At 35.1% G+C, this 22,703-nt stretch overlaps 1 protein-coding gene across 18 annotated transcripts in view; it reads left to right on the plus strand.

Moving 5' to 3' along the window:
* ROBO2 (roundabout guidance receptor 2) overlaps positions 1-22,703 on the plus strand; it is a 1,625,448-nt gene that overhangs the window by 1,409,699 nt on the left and 193,046 nt on the right. The window lies entirely within an intron of this gene.

Here is a 22,703-nt window from a genome sequence, read left to right on the forward strand (position 1 = left end):
ACTCCTTTGCACATGAATAGATATTATTTGTTGATTGGGAGGACTGCATTGAGGCAAAAGTTTCCAATCCTGGAGGAAAGAAGGGCTGGTTATTGCCTGCAGTGGATGGCTTGCTGGCCCCCACTGGCGAAAAGGGAAAGAGAAGGAAATAGCAGCAAGTTGTTCATTCATAAACCATAATTTTCCCAAGTGCAAGGCTTGCAGTTTCTGCACCTGGCACATTGCTGACTCATCTCACCTGAATCATTTTAGTCAGCTTCATTGTGTTTGCAAGATCTGCTAATTACCTCACTGGAATAATTTAAACTATCAATAAAGAATGCAATAAATCATTAAAGATAATGGTTAATAAGGAGAAATAATTTTGATTATTCAGCTTGCATTGATCCTTGATATAAAAAGATTAATTTTATGTCCTATTTTTAAACTTACAGGCAACCATTAGCCATTTCTTTTGGCAGGGTTGAGCTGAGCTGGTTTTTCATTAAAAACTTGGCATTTATCTTATCATTGAATCCTTACTGTGATATCTCATTCCAGGAACAGAAAAATATTGTGACTTACCAAGAAAGTACAACAAGACAAATGTTACCTGTTTAATAAAAATCATTGTGGCATAACTTTGAAGTACATGCAGTTTTAGTGGTCCATGAAATCTTCATCATTTTGAACCTACCTAGGTACACAGAGTCCTTACTCTTGTTAATTTAGAAGATTGATCTCTTCCTCTTAGACCTAGAGGAGGTGTGTGATTTTATTTGTTACTGAAATTTAATGGGGATACAGTATCAAAGTTATGTGATTTGAAATACATAACAATGGAAATATTTTCTGTTTCAGGCATTCCCATCAAAGCTTAAGGAATATTTTAGTGTTAATGTCCATTTGAATGTTCTCAGAACAGTGCCTATTTTTCATTTATTTTTATGTTTTTGCTGTGGCTAGACAAAATTGTATAGCAAGAAATACTCCGTAGTTATGTTGGTCCACTCTATACCAGGACTATATTGCATAATGCTGTATGTGTGACATCAAGAAGTTTTAAACATTGTCATCTTAACAGTCTGATAAAAACAGTGCATTTTGTGTCAAAACATAACTGTGGAAGAGAAAGTCAAAACCATACTATACAATTTTGACTTTTTTTAGATTAGAACCAAATGAATAATACTAATCTAAAGTTATATCAGCTAAGTAATTTTTACCTATGAAAAACTCCATTTTGCCTAATCTGAAAATTTTAGAAACATGTATAACAGAACAACAGAGCAAATTTTAGAAGCATAACCTAACATAAAGCAAATCAGCCATTTAATCCCCAAATATGAATTTAAAAGTATCTTCAACTCTTCTTGAATCTGAGAGAATGGTAGGTCACAAATGCAATCTCTCTCCGTTTTACTTCTTCATTTACTGATTCTGTGAATAAGCCAGCAGCTACATTTTATTACCACCCTATAAATGCACATGACTTGTTTTATCAGCCTTTTCCACATATTTTTAAGCCATCACTATGGCCTCAACCTGTACCCAACTGTTCAAAAGCATAGAATGGAAATGAAGACTAGCAAACTGGTATTTTCTCCCTCCCCCAAACCTGATGGGAAATTGTTTATGCAATCAACCAATCAATAAAATCTACTCTGCTGGTGCCTGAGGAGAGTCCAACAAAGTATAGAGAAGGACATTACTGTTTTGTTCTGTCCATGCATCTTTTGGTTGCAAGTAATAAAAAAAAATGCAAAATTGCTCATGTGAAAAGCTGTTTTATTGCAAAGCTGTCCCCATTATTTCATGCAATTAAGGACAGAAAGTGATGTTGAAAGTAGCAAGGTTGAAAAACAAGGTTGCAGTCTTCTCTATGAAACACAGTGTTCTCTCTGAACCCTGTTTCTCTCTGCATGTTGGTGTCTCTTGGTTCTCTATGTTTAAACCTCCTGCTTGTGATGTGAAATGGCCCCATCCAAGTTACAACTTCATGGCCTCTCAGCTCCGGTGCCCACTCATGGTTGCCAACAGTTGAGAAAGAGAGAGAGAGAGAGAGAGAGAACATCTGGATTAGCAGGGCAGATCTTATGAGTGAGAGCCTGCCCTGGTCCACTCTGCTTTGACCATGGGATTGGATCAAGTGGGTCTAGTAGTGGAACAGACAATGATAGGCATGTTTCATATAATCCTACTTGCTATGCCTGGAAACGTGGCATAGACACTGAATGATAGCTGGAAATCCAAGCCAGGTTTGGTTAGTGGTTTTGAATAAATTCTGTAGGGAAGGGAGGACTTGAACCAATTCTTGAAGGATGAGTAGAAATTGACAGGTGGGGAGGAAGACAGATCAGTTCAAACTAAGAGAGTGGTAAGAGCGAAGTCTAAAGATTGGAACCTGCAAGAGAGCTTTGCTGTATCAAGAAAAGTGAGGAGAGCCAGAGGTCTGCATGAAGATACGGGGGAAGCTTGGGAAGGAAGCTTTGTGAAAAATCTTGCAGGAAAGACTATGAAGTTTTTACTATTTGTGAGGACATCTTTGAAGCTTTGTTATCATTGCTTTTGTATGCATGTGCATATATTAGCAGGGAGTGGCTATTAATCAGAGTTGTGCTGCTATATGTTTAATAAACAACTTGCCAAAACAAAAATATGTATGCATGTACATCTTTATTTATTCTAAATTTTGCTGGTGTGAGGATATGTAACACACAATTTATAAATAATAATAAAATATATAATATCTTTTATTATAATCTTATATCTCAGAGTGCTTTCATTGATTTTTGTCAAACTCTTATGTCTATAGCCAGTCTGTGGTTGCAATTCAACCATAATTTGCCAAATGGAGTTGCGTCCTAATCTGTTAATTCTTTGCCCACTAAACTTATTTTCATTAGCTCTAATATGTGATCTGCTGTCAAACTATTTCTCATTCTTTTATAAATTATGGTCTTCAAACTGAAAACTTTTTCAGCTTTAATACCAGTTGTAAATGTGTATAATTTATCAACAAACTCACAAAATACTGGAAAATTTAGCACTTGGCTCTTGTGACCCAGAAAGAGCTGGCTTCAGCAAACAACTGCTTAATATGTGAGAGGTGATGATAATCTCAATGTCAATGGAAAGGAAAGTTGCACATAGGAAAATCTGCAAAATAACCAGCGGGATTTAATGGGACATGGAAGCAAGATGGAGATAAAGAAGATTTAACAATTTACACATGGGTGAAGGGGTTATGATGATACCATAACTGAGAAGGAATATAAAAATCCATTCATGGAGTTGTGTTTTGCGATCAGCAAGCATGTGGTACTTACATAAAAATCCATTCATTCAACAAGTATCTATGGGAGAGCATATACTAATGTGGAAAAGCTCTACATTCTACATGCTCTACAGGATAATTTTCTAATTAATTGTTGAGTCACCTACAGTTCAAAAATAGATACAAATAATTACTGATTTCTATTAAGCTTCTCTTTTCAGCTTTTAGTGATGACCTTACTTGCACATTTCTCCTGAAATGGCACTGTCATTGGACTCTGAGCCTTCCCAAAGCAGAGTTAGTCTTACTTTGATCCTGTGTTCCAGGCATCTAGCTCAGTATTTAGATGATACTGTTCAATAAATGTGGATTGAGTTAAGGAATACAGAAGAATCTATACTTGGCTCCATAAAAGACAAAGGCTGTGATAGAAGTAATGAAAGGGGGCAGGCTAGTTGACTTCAATTCTTAGACCTAGAGAAGATGTTGACCTATGCTAAATTTAGAGAGGTGCTTTGTAGTAGTACTTGTTGTTGTTGTCATTCTTGTCAAATCTTAGGAGTCCATCAGTCTGTAAAGAAGTCTATACAGCAGATTCAATAATAAACTTACATGGCTTGATGCTGATGTCTCACTGTCGCCAGAGGAAAACTCCAGCAGTTACTGGATATAGAGACACCCTTGAACTTCAAAACCTGGGACTAAGGGTGAGGATTAAGAGATTTGTGTTGGATATTGATATAGTTATAAATATTTAGCAAAATGAAGCAGAACAATTCCCTCTGCAGCATACAATGTATGTATGTTATGCTTTGTACTTTTATTTTTTTTAGCAATTTGGAATCAAATCTTTGCAATATGTTTTGACTCTTCTGTTTTCATTAATGAATATACCCAGAATAAGGACAAAGGGGATTCTAAAACAAAATAAAATCATTTTCATATTCAGGCTAGAGTGGTGACATTTAAAGAATTTTATAGGAAATATAAGGAATGGCATTTTTTTTCCCTTTTAATCCTGTATACATAAAGTGAATTCTGTATGAGGAATGCAGATGCCTTCTGTGAATTTATCAGGTTCCCCAAATTCATTTGTAAACAATAGTTTGCAATATGGTAGATGATTTTGCATAGAAACAGTATTTGATATAGTTTTTAGTTATCCCATACCAGTCTACACAACTTGATTTACTTCAGTGCCTGAAGGTTATGAAAGCACTACTGATATTATATACTAGGGCATGGCAAACCTTGATTTGTGGGCCAAATCCAGTCCACCTCCTAATTTTTTTAAGATCATTTTTTTGGAACACAGCCATGCTTATTTATTAGCATATTGTCTCTGGTTGTTTCAGAGTCACAATGGCAAAAGTAAGTGGTTGCGACATAGACCTTTTGGCCTATAAAATCAAACTTTTCAGAGAAAATGTTTGCCTATCCCTGGGTAGCCCTTAATTAATCCCTAACACCATAAGGAGACTGAACTGTGGGGAATTTCATTCAGAGTTTTGACTCCGAGCTCAGGCATGGATCTTTCTTGACCAGAGCAGCACGCTGGCTTGTGTGGCTTGTAGCTCCCTCTTGTATTGGATTGGTACAACTCTGTGTGGCCAGAATTGATTCACAAGGTCTGAGAAGGAGGGGACTCTGGCAGGACATAGGCTGAAGACCTAAGAGAGTGGAGCTGGGCTAATTTCTTCCATGGTTTTCTGGTCTATTGGAGAAGTGAGGACATGTGGCTAGATTTGGGGACATTGTCCTGTATTGGAGGCTATTGATGAAGGAGTCACTCGCAGGGTTGAATCTTCTCTGCTTCCTTCCATCTCACCACCACTGTTCCCACTACTAGCCTCTCTGCATCTCAGACCCCTCTCATGATGGGTCTTAGGGTAAGGAATCATGTGGACATGAGTTAAAAGATTTTGTCTTTGGCAGGAGCCAATAAAACAAGCATGGGAGAGATAAAGAGGATATTATAGACAGCTGTAAGGAGGAAAAGGGTCTTCCTGGGCCTCTAGGGTATCTCGCTTTTTTAGCTAGGAGAGATGAACATAACTAGGTGTTGCCTATCCTTTATTAAACTTTCCTAAATAGTTCTCTATTTATGCTCTATTATCCTATGTTAAACTGGTAGCATCACCTCTCAATGACACTTATGTAATATATACCATGGGCCAGGCAGGGTGCTTGGCATTCTCCAGCACTCCACCTCAATGATTTTCCTTTCTCTTCTCTAGAAACTGCTCCTCCTCCCTCTTAGATGTAACCCTCATTATCTAATCTTTCGATGACTGAGTTCCTCTAGACTTAGTACTATGTGCTCTCAAACTTCTCATCTATATGCTCTCCCTAGACAATCACATCTACTTGTGGCTTCAACCTTCCTTAAACTGATAACTCAAATGCATAAAAGATGAGTAACCTGTCTTCTGAGCTTCAGATCTAGATATCCAACTGTCTACTTGGAAACATCTCCATTTGGCTCACTCTTGATTTTGTTTGTTTTGTTTTATTTTATTTTGCTCTCCGTTAATTTCCTATCTTACTGAATGTCTCCGCTGTTATGAAATTCCTCGGTCCAGGAATTGCCATGTCAATCTTGTCCCGTCCCTTTCCCTTATTTTCTGGATCTCATCAACAAATTCAGTGGATTTTCTCTCCTCGATATCATTGCAAATCCATCTGCTTCTTTCTATTCACGCTGCCACCATCCTGGTCAAAGCAGCAGCATTTCTCTACAGGAATAAGAAACAGCTTGTTATCTGGTCCACCTGAAGCCATTCTTAGTCCGATTCATGTTGCTCTTCTCCTTGAAACTTTTTAATGACCTCCTTTTGCTTTTCAGAAAAAGCCCGATATTGTGAATGTTACCTACCTGTCCTTGCATGGTTCTCATATAGTCTTTTTCACCTCCTTCCACATGCCATTCTTCTTCCTCTCTTTGATTATGTGGTTCCCTCTGCTGAGAAGGCCCCCCACTTCCCTATACTAGACAATATCTTGACCTCTTTCTCGGCAGAACTTAAGTCATACCTTAATGTGATTTTTTTCAAGAATGATCAGACTAGGTAAGGTACCCTAAATTTTCCATGTGTAGCTCTAATCACAATCATGATGAATTAAGTTAGTGCACAATTATGTAAAATCTGTCAGCTAAAATGTAATTTCTAGGAGGGCAGGGGCTATATATCCCTAGTTAGGGCTGTGCTTCCATTCCCTAACACAACAACTCTAGTTTCAAATCTAGGCTATCAGACCCTCAAATCATGCACTACAATATAATGCAAAGAAGGTTGAGGGTTTATTTGTTCTCCTTCATGTTCCCCATTGGCATGTATAATGAAACGTTGATGAGGTCCAGCAACTGGATCCTAGGTAAAGGAAGAACAAATCAATATGTAACAGTGTTTTTGGTGTTAAGGGTCAAACTGAATAAATTGTGTACCTTATTACTGTTACATAGATAATGGCTGCACTGGATATCACTCTTTTGTTTTAAGGCCACTTAGTCTGAGTATTACTATTTTTAATGCATTCACATATAAAATGAAGAAATGGCTAATAATGAATACTTGATCCCCAAATCATGAAATCAATTTTAATATGCTTGGAAGATTTAATATTTTCTTAGTGCAGTGAGATTGATGAAGTCCTGTTAGTGAATATATTGATGGGATTGAAGGAAAATGGGTTCTATGGTCTTTTGTCAGCAGTGAGATGAACCTGTGATACAAACTAAAAAGTAGGTGAAGAGTTTTAAAGCAACTGTGTTAAGTGTAAAAAGTTAATTCTTAACTTTCTGGCCTTTTTTTACAATTATAACTGTGCATTTTTATGTAGATAACAAATATAGCTAATTTTGTCAGAAAATTTATTTGAAATCAATACATTTATTTTTAAGTATCTTAAATAAATACTCTATGAATCTGTTTATTTTCTTTCTAGACCAGGGATTATATGCTCCAAAAGAACTCCTTTTCCTGATACATCAATGGAAAATATTTTATTTAAAATCACATTTTATTAAAAATCTATTCTAATAAGAAAATGTCTTTTCAAATCAAGTATATACTAAGAAATGTGAAAAGTAGCTGTTGTTTCAGTTACAATTTTCTTTTTAAAACATTCATATTTTAGGGGTAATTTTGAGTATAGATTTAACAGTTTCAAAAGATTTTTCCCATCTAAAGTCTACCCATAAAGCTGTATTCCCATGTTAACTAGCTTGAGGACAGTTACTAATTGTACCCCCAATTTGTAATGCATCAGTTTAACACTATTGATCTACTTAAAAAAATGAAAGTACACTAAGCAAGAGCCAGTCTCAATACCAAAGGAATGATATATTGATTTCATCTGGCAATGCTTTGTCTACAGATCAATGTGTATATGCAGCATAGACCAGTTAAGAATGAAACAGGGTGGGAAAAGGTCATGAAAGAAACAGTATCCTAGATTACTGGAAACCATGAAATGAGCACATCTTAAAAGTTTATCTGATAGGTGTTAATAAAGGAATTCAGTAGACTTACTGGGCAAAAAATTCACAATGTAAATATCTAATGACTAAAATACTGTACCACCATCTACTTTGAAGAAATTAAGACTTCTTAATTAAGAATGAATTGATAGTGTATTTGTGACATGAAGTCATGATGTGAACCCAGTCCTCCTCTCATTTTACCATTTGGGGAATCTTTGCTGTTCAAAACCTGTTCCCAATTCCCTCTATCAAACGCTTGTATTCAAATGTCCTCAAGTCTAGAATTCTCTGACACCTCCCTCTAGGCCTTATTTTAGATCCTAATGGTTGACCTGTGTAATCCTCTGGGAACCAAAGGTTGTGTTTACCTTTCAGTCTTTTCCAGGTTCTTTTAGAATAGGCATACATTCTTTCAACCTGACAGCAGAATTTAATGTGAAACATAAAATGCCATATTATTCAATACATCTCTTGTGTCTTTCATGATATTTTGGTACCATCAAGCAGAACCTTTCCCAAGCAGAACCATTTATTTAGTTTATAATCTGATTAGCTCTTTATAGACTTCCTCTTTTGAATCTTGATTCATTTCCTTAAAATATCTTTCTTTCTTACTTTAAACATATGTATTAAGCTCATATTATGACTTTGGATTTAATTCTCCAATTAAAATTTATCTTACAGCTATGCTTGTTCTTAGAGAGCTGAATGTGTGTGATTTGTAACACAGGTGCTTCTTAGGTTCTCCAATCCATGTTTTATATTACCTTAAGATTTTCTCAAGTTTCAGGTTTTTAAAAATCCAGTATATCAAGCTGGGCTGGTAAAAGGTTGAGAGATGGAAGAAATCCTTTTTAGCATAATAATAAAGTACTATTTCATCAGATGCTAGCTTTTTTCCTGTGGAATAAAATGTAATATGCTATAGTAAAATATATGCATATGCAAAAAATTCTCTTTGCATAGTTTTAACCACTATATTATAGAACTAGAGAAGGCAAATTGCAACATTATATCTATGGGAAAAAAATAGCCTACCACATCATTTCTTTTTTTCCGCTATCTACAGTTTTTATTTTCTGGGACTTACTATTTTAAGAAAAAGACTAAGTGTCATTCTGTATCAACATTGGTACTTTAAGAATAAAGATATTCTATTTTATCAATTATTGAAGTTAGCATATCTTTGGGGATTTTTGAGGATTCTAATAGAGTCAGATGTGAACTTATGAGATGGTACAAAAAGGAAATAGAATCTAATTTATGTGTAGCAATACTGGATTTCAGAATAAAGTAATATAAAAAATAATCAGAATGTTATCTTCCAAAAAGTATATGCAATTTGATGTTTTCTTATTTTGATGCTAGCTTTGTTATTCAAGCCAATTTTAATGGTTATTTTGATTTAAAACCTAAAGAATAAGGACAAAAATACTCCCCAAAACTGAAAAGCAACAGCAACAAACAACTATGATAACGTATGTCCAGAGGAAATACCTGTCAACTCTAGGAAGCAATAGCTATGAGTAATGCATAGCCCATGTTCATTTGCATTGCTTATGCAACTAGTATTAGCATTAAGAAGTGTGAGTTTTCTATACTAGTGGTCCTTGGACAATCATATACATAATTTTCTACTTTTACATTCCTTCTAGCTCAGGTCTAAAGGAATATTAGCACATATATGCAAGAAAATATGTTCCTGAATACCTTGCATAACCCAAATTTTCTGTCCTTCACAATTCACCAAGGATGACAGATTTTTGCTTTTAATTATTCAAGTGGACCCACCCTGTGGTGATAGCATAAATCCAGCTCACCAATAAGTTGGCCTGTCAGCATTGAAATTCTTTGAATAATTGACAAATTATTGTTTTTTTGACTTCTGAAATTTTGTTCATAATGTGAGGATTTATTTTTTTTATTTGATTCCATTTCAAATAAACTCAAAATGCTACTGCACACTATTTCCTTTCATCTTATAAAACCTGTGCTCTAGAACTGAAATTACAATGTGACTAGGGTCTTATGTTTGGATTTAAATAGAAGTAGTGGTTTCTCAGAGTCCATAGTCTCTGATGGTTCGTCTCCCCCTCTGATTTCCCCCCCTTCATTCTTCCCTTCCTGCTATCTTCTTCTTTTTTTTTAAAAAACATATATGTATTATTTGTTTCAGAGGTACAGGTCTGTGATTCAACAGTCTTAACACAATTCACAGCTCTCACCATAGCACATACCTTCCCCAATGTCTTATCACCCAGCCACCCCATCCCTCCCAACCCCCACCACTCGAGAAACAAACTGAGGGTTCTAGAGGGGAGGGCAGTGGGGGGGATGGGTTAGCCTGGTGATGGGTATTAAAGAGGGCACTTACTGCATGGAGCACTGGGTGTTATATGCAAACAGTGATTCATGGAACACCACATCAAAAAACTAGTGATGTAATGTTTGGTGATGAACATAAAAATAATAAAAAATAATAAATAAATAAATAGAAGTAATGGTTATTATTATCTTATAAACAAAAATACATCATAATCACTAATAGTTTAGTTTTTATAAGTTAGAAAAAGAAACACATAGTTTTAAGTACCTCCTACGAAAGCATCTAATTTTAGTTTATTTCTTTGGTTCTTATACTTACATTAAAAACATATTTGCATAGAACTGGAGAATGTCTAAGCTTTCTATGTGAAATCGAACTAGAAAAATTCCTTTATTAATTATATCATCCATCACAACCTTGCTGATAAGTGAGGGAATTTGACACTGTTTTCACAGTCTAGCATAGAAAATGGCTGAGTTTTTATTTGGTAATTACCTACTCACTCAAAATTCCTCCTGGAAAATCAAAGAAAGTCTCTTTTGAAAATGTCCAAAATGAAATATGGCAGCCTTCTGTGAACACACTGTGTTCTCTGACCAATCTATTCTTTTTTTTTTTTTTTTTTTTTAAAGATTTTATTTATTTATTTGACAGAGAGAGACACAGTGAGAGAGGGAACACAAGCAGGGGGAGTGGGAGAGGGAGAAGCAGGCTTCCCGCGGAGCAGAGAGCCCGATATGGGACTCGATCCCAGGACCCTGGGACCATGACCTGAGCCGAAGGCAGTTGCTTAACAACTGAGCCACCCAGGCGCCCTGACCAATCTATTCTTGATCTTAGTATTGGATATCAGAAATTCTATCAGTTGGAAGCCAAGAGAGTATGGTATGCAAAACTAGGATAGTAAATAAAATGTACCAATATGGTAATGAAAATCTATGCCTTGTAGTGACTTAAATCATTTTTAAGACTTAGGTTATCTTGGGACGCTTGGGTGGCTCAGCTGGTTAAGCATCTGCCTTCAGCTCAGGTCATGATATCAGGGTCCTGGGATCAAGTCCCACATCCGGCTCCTTGCTCAGCCTGCTTCTCCCTCTCCCACTGCCTGCCACTCCCCCTGCTTGTGTTCTCTCTCTCTCTCACAAATAAATAAAATCTTAAAAAAAAAAAAAAAAGACTTAGGTTGTCTCAGATATTGTGTCTGGGAGATTTGCACTGTCTTACAATACCCATTCTTCTTTGGTATGCACTTAGCTTCATATACAAACTTTTCAGCCTCCGCAGCCTTGATTGGTCTGAAAAATGCAAGCTTGCCCTCACTCATGCTTTCTCTCTCTCCCTCTCTTTCTGTATATATCAGTGCTGGCCTCTTAGGTGGCTGAGGAAATGGCAATAGTGACAACAGATGGACAAGCAAGACTAGCAATTGTCCAAATCGCTGCCCACCTAGACTGATCTCTTAGCATTTCAGACCTGACACTGAGTTTTCTCAGGTATTAAATTGATATAAAATATATGTAGGGAGAGAGTGCACATATATGATGTGTGAATGAGCACCCTTACTTTGCTAGAATATTTAAGGCTATTTAGGCTGAAATGTATGTACCTGAAAAGGCATATATACCAAAGGGAAGGGAACACACACACACACACACACACATTTGATATTATGTATATTACACTTGACCCTTGAACAACACGGGTTTGAACTGTGTGGGTCCATTTATAGACAGATTTTTTCAATAAATATAGTGCAGTACTGTAAAAGTATTTTCTCTTTCTTACGATTTTCTCAATAACATTTTCTTTTCTCTAGCTTACTCTATTGTAAGAATACAGTGTATAATACATTTACAAAATGTGTATTGACTTTTTATATTATTGGTAGGGTTTCCAGTCAACAGTAGGCTATTAGTAGTTAAGTTTCTGAGAAGTCAAAAGTTACAGGTGGATTTTCATCTGCCTTGAAAGTCAGTGCCACCAAACCTCATGTTGTTCAAGGGTCAACTGTATATATACATATATACAGTTATATAATATAATAGACATTATAAATAAATGATATTATGTATGTGCTTAGCCACTAGCCATAAGAAAATTGGACAACAGACCAGTTTGACCCATAGACTGTTATTGGCAGACCCCTCTGCTAAACTATAAGTACAAAAACCAAGTAAGAGATAACTTTTTTGTGTGTATGTGGCAGTTGAGTTACTAGATAACTATCCTAGGAAACTGAATAACTCATATTGACTTTATAAGAACTGAAATACTTTCTCGAAGTAGTATTACATATACAGATATCAAATAGGTAGTATTCTATATTATTAATGTCATTTAAAATAAAAACATACTTAGTAGTTCAGGGAAAGGCAAAAATTATAAGCATTATAACAAGGGAGGACATTATTATATCTATATTATAATATATATATTAAGTTTTACAATTATCATCAGCTTCAGCAGTTAATTTTCTCAATGTTAATCAAATAGAATATTTACCATTATCAATTAGCCATTAAACTAATAGCAAAAAATGAATGATATCTAGTAAGTCATTAAGAAGTAATTAATATCTTAAAATTTCCAGACTCTGGACTCATAGCTTTATTGAAATAGCACTCTGCTTTATGTGCTTTGTTTGGGATTTGAACATGATGATCAACGACATATGTTAAAATATGAAGAATATGTCATTTATAAAAGGGAATAATCTGATGATTTTTCCATTGCATTGAATCGGTATTTTATCGAGCTCTGTAGTTTTGTGGCCTCTTAGCATATGAATTAGTAATTTGATATCTATATTCACACTGAAAAAGATGGACTACATTTTTCTCTTCCTCTGTCTTCTGGCATATGCTGAAATAAATCCTTATGGTGTTCAGGGTAGAATAGAACAAGATCCATAGGAAAAAAAAAATGTCTTCTTTAAGCTAGAAGGAGTGTTCCTTGCATTAATGCAATTCCAGAGAAGACATCATCTTGATTATCCCCAGTGGGGACTGCAAGGCAACACTCTAAGACAAGGATGTCAGTCAGTTTTGAAAATTCCATTTCCTTCAACATTGTCTATTCCTTTCTTCCCTCTCTTATTTTTCTCTCATTTCTTTCTTCTTCTTCTTCTCGTCTTTCCTAGAAAAGCATTTTGAACAGAACATTTCACATTCCAACATGTGGGAGGTCTCTTCTAGATAGATACCTTCATACATATAATACCTTGTTCTCTAAATGGCTTTTTTCTTCAGCTTTATTGAAGTATCGGCAAATAAAACTATAAGATATTTAAAGTGTAACATGATGATTTGATATACTCTAAATGGCTTTCAACCAAGTTAAGCACTGGGTACTTGGGCAGCAGGCAGCAAAATAGTGTTTGCAGAATAAATGATGTAACAGAAAAATATGCACATGCAATTAATTTTTTACTTAAACTATAGTTTTAAAATCATAAGATATTTGGGTGCCTGGGTGGCTCAGATGGTTAAGCGTCTGCCTTCGGCTCAGGTCATGATCCCAGGGTCCTGGGATCGAGTCCTGCATGGGGCTCCCTGCTCAGCGGGGAGCCTGCTTCTCTTTCTCTCTCTGTCTCTTATGAATAAATAAATAAAATCTTTAAAAAAATCATAAGATATTTATTTTATAGGGGTTCAATTTGAGAGACAAAGAACTTACATGTAGCTAAAATGCACAAGTTGTTTCCGTTTATGTTAGCCTAATATATGTTTGCTATAACAATGAAAGATGGTTCAATAAAAAGATCATTGCTCATACCATTTCTTTTCTTGTGATGCGCTTTACCTGGTTTTTACACATGATACACTTTTACATCATTTGGTCAATAAAAAAAGCCTATTTTTTTATATAGATGGCTATGATGTACTTACTGAATCTGGAACTTTGTCCCTGTAATTACTTTCATATGCCATTTTACATCTTTCTTTGTATTGAATGGCAAAATTCATTGATGACTTAGGAGTCTTTTGATCTAAATAAAAATTAAATTGCAGCAATGCCTATTGACTATTTTTCAAATAAATATAATAATGTTGCATTTACAGTAATAAAGAGTTCTTTTTTATAATGAGTTGTACATATGGTTTTAGTAGTTACAATATACACTGACTATCTCAGGCAGTATATATGGGTCATGGCATGATAAATTGAAGGTTTTTTGAAATTTTCATTCTATTCAAAGTAATATGAACTATCAAAGAATAAATTCACTGTACTATAGTACAGTAACATTTGATAGTTTCTCATGGTCTCTCCTTGGATAAAATGTCTTAAAATTTCCCTAAATCCCATTACTTACGTAAAAGCCCAATTTTATTTGTCTATTGATTCTTACATGGACAGAAGGAAAGTCACGGCCTAAAGTCCAGTCTTTGATATTGATCAGTTTTTGCCAGGTCCCTTTTCCATTTCCACTGTTGTGAATTAACCTGGTTCTAGAAACTCCCTCTCCGGAAATATCTGGGGGGGGGGGGTAGGGTAGGGGGATAAAGATGAGAGGGAGGGATCTCGCATTGAGTACTCAGATCCAGGAAGAGCCCTAAGACAACCTTCTTTTCTTCCTTGTGTCCCTTTTTTTTCCTTTTCTTGCCCTAAGTCTCTGTGTAATTCTTTCTGACAAAGGGTTTTTACTAAGTCTGGAAAGTCAATGTCTAAGGGAGAAGATACCAGTGAGAAGTGCAGAGTAGTGAATAGAGTATAGTTCTACATGTCACCTCCTCCTTGTGAACATTTCCTCTTTCATTTTGGGGCTTGGCCTCATGTGACCTTCATTGTCCAATTGTGTTTTGTTTTGTTTTGTTTTGTTTTGTTTTGTTTTGTTTTGTTTTAATGGAGAAGCTCTTTGCAGTTTCTTTTCATTGTATTCTTTAATTTAATCGAAGAAACGTGTTTTGAAGTCTGCTATGCAAAACATGTAATGTGTTCAAAAGAATGACAAGAATATGTATATGTGTGTTTTTATGTACATATGTATATTGCAAAAAATAATATGTAGTAAAAATAAGGTAACAATCGTTATGTTAAAAATACCAACACTTCTTATTTAACATTGTTGTAAAACAGTACTCAAAAAGCATTTTGGGAGGGTTAAAAATAAGATATAAGAGGAAAATATGTATCTTCATGTCTGAATTTAAACAAGGAAAGAATTCCTTTATACACTGAATTGCACGGCATGAGAAATCAGTATTCCAAAGGACATCTGTAGAGTGAGGCCTTTGGGATCACACTGAAGAAAAATGATCACCCAGAGTAAAATTTACAAGATAAATGTCTTTGGTTGAGGTTCTCAAAGTGACTTTTTTGCCTCTGGTAGACAACAAACTGCTAGTTTCTAAACTTTAAAAATCAATTTTGGTGAATAAACTTAAAGGTACTGGAAGAATGCTATCTTAAGCTATTATTCTTGGCAATTCAAAGAAAACATAAATTTAGAAGGATCATTTTGCTGAGGTTTATCAACATCTTGTTTACAGAGTAAGAAAAGCTTTAAAGCATTTTAAACTTGAATTTGCTTTTTTTCCCTAAGTTTAAACACAAAACATTTTAGAATTGATTTCTAAGTATTAGTTAAAATGTAAGAGTAATATAAAATTTACAATCATGAATTATTGCATGCTGCTATGTCCGGTTCAAAAATGGAGTATAGCCATTGCATTATACAAGACCATTCTGTTATGTAAGAGGTAACCCCGTATAATTAAACAGTATTTAAAGAGATGTCATGATTATAAAAGTCTGATGATAAACATCTAAAACTGATGAATATTAACATAGTCTATAGTATAATTTCATGGTGGTGTGACTAATATATATCTTTTGGTATTAGTCAAATAACTATAGCACTGTGACAAGCCCTATCCCACATAGCAGGTGCCCCTAAGCATCAACTGGCCCTACCAGAGTTTATGTGTGTAGCATTCTCATTTGCAATGTTTTACAAGTAAATAAGCTTCATTTTTATTTTCTGACAAGTAAACAAGCTTTCAATAAAAAAATCACAAAACCTAGTAAGTCTAAGCCTTCTGGTCCAAGATCAATGGTAATGTAATGTATGTGAACATCCTATATAAAGTGTCTGGAATGATTTGGCAAACTTTACAATGCTATATAAATATTAGTAATAATAAGCACTTTAATTTTGCATTCAGTGCTTAGGAAGACTTTGAGTTCAAACTCTGAATGAAGTTAGTTAAACTGACAGCAAGTTTGGTAGATTTAAAATATAATATACCTTAGTGCATGTTACTTTTTATTATATTTAAAGAGAGTAAGAAACCAACTTTATTTTTTTAAAGATTTTATTTATTTATTTATTCATTTATTTATTTATTTATTTGAGAGAGAGAGAGAGAAACTGGGGGGAGGGAGAGGGACAAGCAGACCCCATGCTGAATGTGGGTCCCCAAGCAGGGCTCCATCCCACCACACTGAGATCATGCCCTAAACCAAAATCAAGAGTCAGATGCTTAATGGACTGAGCCACCCAGGTGTCCCAAAACCAACTTTAAAATGAAATTCGAGTCTAACACGTTTGGATCCCTTAGACACCTTTATGGACTACTAGAGTTTGGTTGGATACAATCAGATGAAAAATACATGTAAAATCAAAAGTCTTATTGTTGCTTATAATAACATGATAAGTTTATAGAACCATTTCTTACACCTTATGTTTAATAATCTTCAAAACAATATTGTCAGATATATAGGATAGGTTGGTTATTATTATGATCCTTTTTTTCAGAATGGGAAATGAAAAATAAATTCAGTTTGATATGGATGTTTCCTCCTGGCAAACCTTAGATTTCCAAGACCTCATTATCTAAGACCTTGGATGAATGTGGCAGCATCACTTGCATCTTCTGGTGCATAAAATAGTCTGTCTCACTCTCGTTGACTCAGAGCAGTGCTGTTCCACTCAACATTATAACTAGTAAGCTATTGTCAGTACCATGAAGCACCATCTCCAAATAATGTTGGAGGATCAATGTATGTGCTTTTGGAGTTCCTATTTGAGAGGCAGGACACTTCTACTGAAATTGAATTTTACATAATAATAGAACAATTTGAGGAAAAAAACACATAATCATCTTCATTTTTCCTCCAAAACATTTCTATGTCTTTATCAGACACTAATATAAGTAATTTATAATTTAGCATCTTTTTTTAAGGTTTTATTTCTTTGAGAGCAAGTGAGTGCGAACCAGGGTTGTGGAAAGGGAGAGGGAGAGAGAAGGAATCCCAAAGAGACTGAGAACTGAGCCCTGATTATTCTCGCCTCTTTTCTTCTTCTGGTTACTTCTGCATTTATTTCTCATTTATTATTGTCCATACCTTCAACTTTGATTTAAAATTTTCACTTCTACTTTTTCACCATTCCCTTTCAACTTCACATAATGTAAATTCAAGAATACTGCTGAGTAGAATTTTAATATTCCTATCTCTCCTTCTTACACATATATTTGCATAAATTAGGTTAGGTTCATGTTTTTATATATTTTATTAGAAAGACTAACTTCCTAATTAACACAGAGGATGAGGTTTTAAGAGAATACAAACTTTTTATGGTGCTTGGTAGGTTTGAGTATGTAATTATGCACTTGCTCTGATTGGGTGGATATGTATGTATAAAAACTCTCATATTTTAATGGACATTTTGTGTACATTAACTCATGTCTCCATGTAGATATTCTCAACAACTCTGTTGAATGTCCTCTTAACACTTGTTTCTGCCTGTTGTCCTTTGATGGGAAATTATACTTTGCTATGTTTAGTTAGTTGAAATGAGCATTTTGATACCCTGAGAAGTTTTAAAGAGGTTGAAATGTTCATGGGAATTCTTGATTTGCAGCATTGACTTTTCCACAAACAACAATTGCTGCCTCTGCAGTGAAGTCTCTGAGTGGATCAGACGTAAAATCCTGTAGGGGGAAAAAAAAGGTGGCAATTACTGAAAAGAGCACATCTGTTGTTCTCGGGCTTTGGGAATTAGGAAAGACCTTTATTTACATTGTGTAATGTATAGAGGAAGAGCCCGGGTTTTGCAGCCTGTTAGTTAGTAGTAGCTCGAGTTAGGAGTTGTCAGCAGAATTGTCACCAGTGTTTGCAGTGTCAGGAGGCATCCTTTCTAATTGCTGTGACTGAATCAGGAGGGGCCACGTGTCTGCAGGGCTGTGCTTTTCAGTTCCAAAACCTGAGCTGGTTTGGAACCATTCTCATTCTTTAAATGGCATAATGCCCTTTTTTGGCAAATAAGAATCAGTACGTGATTGATGCGCCACACCAGTTTGGTGAAATCTCTTGCTGTATCGCTGACATATTTTGCTTTTTCCTTAGATACAGCCTTTCCAAGGACTCAGATAATTCAGTGTCTTAGGGGAATGACTGACATGAAAACAGAAAGCCTCTGGCATCATTAGCCACTCTGTGCTAATAGTGGAAAGATACATTTTAAAAAATGCTATCCTTTTTTTTTAATTTAAGGAAAAATATATTGGAAGGAAGGATATGTCAGGATTGCTAACCGCCAGGTGAACAAATAGAACATTCAATAGTTGTTGTACATCTCTGGGTTGATTGGATAGAAGTTAAAATGAACAAACAAAAAACTTATTTGGAGTAATAAGAGCATGTTCACTGCCCTCAAAAGATCCCCTTCCCTCAGTAATTACATATACTTTTTTATGCTCTCACCCTTAAATAGCCATACAAAAATGATCATACATGCTAGCTAAAAGTGACTTTTGACCAAAACTCATAAATTGAAATAAAAGAAGACTCTTGCAATAGTAAATAATCCTGTAAAACAAGGTTAGGGATTTTAGAAGTTCGTCCACAAAGTCTCTCAGTGAGGAAAATGCACCATTTAAATACAAACATAAGCTTAACTTGGAAACTGTGAAAGCTAGAATTTCCATGGTAGGTTCTTAGAAAGAAAGATGTATAAAGTTGTGTTTTTGTTTAATCAATTGTCGGAGAATAAAAAAGTAACAGTTGCCTTCCAACAATTTTAGTGTGTTTTTGCAAATTTTAAGATAGCAAGACTTAGCTTTTCTTTGAAATATAAACCATATTTTAGAAACTATATCTAATACACTGCATAGGTGAAATAATTACCGAGGATGACATGTAGTAATTGGGTCTGTAACTCCAATTACCCTGAGGCATTGACTCATTTAGACTTATGCCTTTATTCATCATGTTTGTGCGATAAGCTTTTCTGTAGAAATAAATCAAGTGACTTCCCTTGAATTCAAGGATTCCATAACTCTCCTCTCTAGAGAACCAGCAAGAAATCATTGAATTATTTGCTAATTGTGAGCAAAATTTGTATTGACTTTTTTTTTTTCTGTCTCTCTAGCTGATGTTAATAGCATCATACTTCAGGTCATTAAATACTTTTGAGCACCATCTAATTGTTAAAGAATCACTTACTAAGACAAAATTGTGGACATCAAAGCCACACACACACGTGTATACAAACACAAAGAAAATGATGACACAGGCAGTTAATATTCTCTTCTCCCCCTCATCTGGTAATATTTCACAATGGATATTACACGATTTGAAACCAATAATGATTCTAAACAGTATTAAAACTGCTATATCACCAAACTCTAGCCATGCCTGATTTAACTACTGGGCGCTTATTAATTTTTCATCACACCCCAGTGCTGCTACTACAAAAAAAGCACAACACAAAATAAGCGTATGTCCAAATTTGTGCATTATGCTGTCACATCCTTTGAAGTTTGATATAAGCATAACTTCTGATTTTCTTTTAAAATCACTTTATGGATGTAAAAATGTGTATTTTTTTACACTGTTCAAATGCTAAGTGTGGTTTCTAGTAAAACAAAACTATTTCCATGTACTGTAATCTCTACAATACATTAGCAGAATGTTTTAAATTAAAGATACTTGTCAGTTCTCTGCACTGATACACAAAATTATTGCCCAATAAATTTGACTAAATTTAGCGAAATATAGCTATGGAGGAAAACCTAAAACAATCCTTTGGATGCTCATGATAGGCTTTTACATGGGAAAAGCTATTCCTCTCATGGCCCCTAAATAGTTGTTAAAACCAATGTACCTCATCTTTGACATCTGTTTGAGCAGGATGAATCCATTTTAAATCCCCAAATCACTTTCACTGTGACAGAATGTAGTAAATGAAACAAAATGGTTTGGGGAAATGAGAAAGTGTAAACAAGCCAATCAGATGTCATTTAATTTCCTGGAGAGCCAGAAGTTTTCTCAAAGAAAAGTGAGATCACACTTTGATAAAGGAAAACCTCCTTATAACCCATTAGTATTTGAAGGAAGTTTCTCTCACATATATTGAGATTCAAATTGATACTATGCCCAGAAATGTTTCATAACAACAGCCAAGACTAATAAGTTACTTAGCTAAATATTGCTACACAGTCCATGAATACCTATCTGTTCTTGTATATACAGGAAGAAAGCACCATTAATATTTTTGATGAAACTTGCTGTACTGAGGGGCATGGTATTCTGATGGCCATGTGTTGGAGTATTCGACACTTGTGCTTTTCTTTCCGCCCATTAATAATGATGAGGTTCTTCTTTAGTATTGTTGGATTGTTAACATCTGTTAAGGTCTGAGAACATAAAAACAAACTGTTAAACATTAAAGTTTTTATACACTAAGCTAAAACTTAACATAACAGTTAGTCCTTCTTTTTTTTTTTTTTTTTTATTTATTTGACAGAGAGAGACAGCTAGAGAGGGAACACAAGCAGGCGGAGTGGGAGAGGGAGAAGCAGGCTCCTGGCCAAGCAGGGAGCCCGATGCGGGGCTTGATCCCAGGACCCTGGGATCATGACCTGAGCCGAAGGCAGACGCTTAACGACTGAGCCACCCAGGCGCCCCAACAGTTAGTCCTTCTTGCCATGAATAACTTTGTCATTTCTATCAAGATGAAGGAGTCCATTTCTCTACTTCTCGAAATTAGGCTGGCCTTGTGACTTTCTTTGGCTGATAGAATGCCATAGAATTGAAAATCTAAGCATACACTTCAGAGGGGTCTTACTGATTCCACATTTGCCTGCTTGGAACATGGATGACACCATGTGAAGTAGCTTGGCGTAGACCCCCTGAGGTTGAGAGACCAGGGTGGGGAGAGTGGTTCAACCATAGAGCCTATAGTCATCCCCGTGACCACTGCCAGGACCAACTACCTAGACATGTGGATCAGGCCATTTTCAACCATACAGTTCCAATAGAGCCCCTCGATGGCTGTAGATGGATGAGTGGCCCCAAGCAAGATCAAAAGAACCACTCAGCGAAGTCCGGCCCTAATCAGTGACCCACACAAGTGTAAGCCAATGAAATAGTTGTTGTAAGCCATTAAGTTGGCTTTTTTTAAGCCACTAAGTTTTGAGGTGGTGAAACATCGATAGAGTCACCTCCAGCCTCTCATGGAGTTCTGGGCTTGAGACCAACAGTCAGTGTTTTCCTCATAAAGTCACTTATAAGAGCCAGGGCAAAAATATGTGTATGCAAACATATGTGAAAAGAAGTTATCTGAGAAAATTTGGATAAATTCCATCTATAATCCATTTCATTTAATATGATGATATTGTCTTATTTGACATTTATTTGAAGAATAATTATAAAATTATTTTTAGATATTTATAGATATCTATGAATTGTTTATAAATATCTTAGCTCTCTAAGGTAAGTTTTGTGATTTTACTCGTCATCAAATGAAAGGTGTAAACATTTCTAAAAATACCGTATATCCAGTTAAATATGTCAGTTGATTTAACGTGAGGTATAATATAATCATAAAAAGTGTAATTCACTTGATTGTTTTTGGAATTAACATTTATCAAATATTCTGTTCTATCACTCAATATTAATTAAATTTTACAAAAGAAAGCTTGAGCTTAAAGTTCATAACATAATCACATTTAGTGATAGAAACAAAGGGTTATTAAGATTATAAAAACAAAACAGTGATAAAAAGAAAGGGTATGTATTTTTAATTTTCCTCTGAGTTAAAAAACACATATGGAGGTAAATGAATTTTTAAGTTATTGGATATGCAGTTACATTGGCAAATATATTTCCAGTGAAGTTAAGGGAAAATATACGTCCCGTAAAATCTATCAGACTTTAAAGTATATTAGAAGAGGCATTTTTTCTATTTACCAAAAAATGTGTTAATTTTAATCACAGAGAGGACAGTTTTGGTTGAGTTTCATTCAAATAAAGGAAAAGAAATCTGCATCTTTCATTAAAATCTCCCTTCAGCCCATGTTTCCATTAGAGTTCACTGAAAAATGACTCACAAAACCAACAATTTTATGCATCAGGTGACAGGTTTTGACAGAAACAGCACTGCAGTTTTTGCGATATGCTACATTTTGAATGCTTAAACTGTGTGATTAGGTGTGCTTTATATGACTTCCACGTGCTTAGCTAGCAAAATCTGAGTTTATTTATACAAAATTATTCAAGTGAAAAAAATGGTGTCTCTCAAATGAGCAAAGTCAGACCTCAAAAAAACCATAAGGGATTGGCTAGCATTTTATTATCAAGTGAGCCATTCTAGTTATGTTAAAAGTAAGTCACAAACCTTCTTGGTAAGC

The sequence above is a fragment of the Halichoerus grypus genome, chromosome 1 (assembly GCF_964656455.1).
Source record: "Halichoerus grypus chromosome 1, mHalGry1.hap1.1, whole genome shotgun sequence".
NCBI classification, from domain to species: Eukaryota; Metazoa; Chordata; class Mammalia; order Carnivora; family Phocidae; genus Halichoerus; species Halichoerus grypus.